Raw genomic sequence first — 802 nt, forward strand, 5'->3', positions numbered from 1 at the left:
TGCTGCTTCCATGGGCACTGATTGTGGATCCAAGTAAAATGAAATCCTTGACAACTTCAATCTTTTCTCCATTTTTCATGATGTTGCTTATTGGTCCAATTCTGAGGATTTGTGGTTTCTTTATGGTGAGGTGGAATCCATATTGAAGAATTTAGTCTTTGATCTTCATTAGTAAGTGCTTCAAGTCCTCTTTGCTTTCACCAAGCAAGATTGTATCATCTGCATCACAGGTTGTTAACAAGTGTGCCTCTATTCTTTATGCCATATTCTTCTTCACATAGTCCAGCTTCTCAGAGTATTTGCTCAGCATACAAATTGAATAAGCATGGTGAAAGAATACAACCCTAGCAGATACTTTTCCTTATTTTAAACCATGAAGTATCCCCTTGTTCTTTTCTAACAACTGCCTCTTGGTCTATGGACAGCTTCCTCATGAGCACAGTTAAATGTTCTGGAATTCCCATTCTTCACAGTGCTATCCATAATTTGTTATGATTCACATGACTGTGGTGTGTAAACCACAGGTAAACATCTTTCTCGTACTCTGCTTACAGCCGAGATCCATCTGACATCAGCAATGATACCTCTTGTTCCATGTCCTCTTCTGAATCTGGCTGGAATTTCCAGAAACTCCCTGTCTATGTTCTGCTGCAACTGTTTGAATTATTTTCAGAAAAATTTTATTTGCATTTGATATTAATGATATTGAGAGCTCTGGTAGCATAGTGGCTAAGGCACTTGACTGCTAACCAGAAAGCTGGTGGTTCAAACCCACCAGCCACTCCTCAGAAGGAAGGTTGGG

The 802-nt window shown here is 39.5% G+C and overlaps 1 protein-coding gene across 1 annotated transcript in view; it reads left to right on the plus strand.

Annotated features, from left to right (window-relative positions):
• GUCY1A2 (guanylate cyclase 1 soluble subunit alpha 2) overlaps positions 1 to 802 on the plus strand; it is a 413,092-nt gene that overhangs the window by 372,873 nt on the left and 39,417 nt on the right. The window lies entirely within an intron of this gene.

Source organism: Orycteropus afer, unplaced genomic scaffold, assembly GCF_000298275.1.
Source record: "Orycteropus afer afer isolate SDZICR_OR568_19922 unplaced genomic scaffold, OryAfe1.0 scaffold00147, whole genome shotgun sequence".
NCBI classification, from domain to species: Eukaryota; Metazoa; Chordata; class Mammalia; order Tubulidentata; family Orycteropodidae; genus Orycteropus; species Orycteropus afer.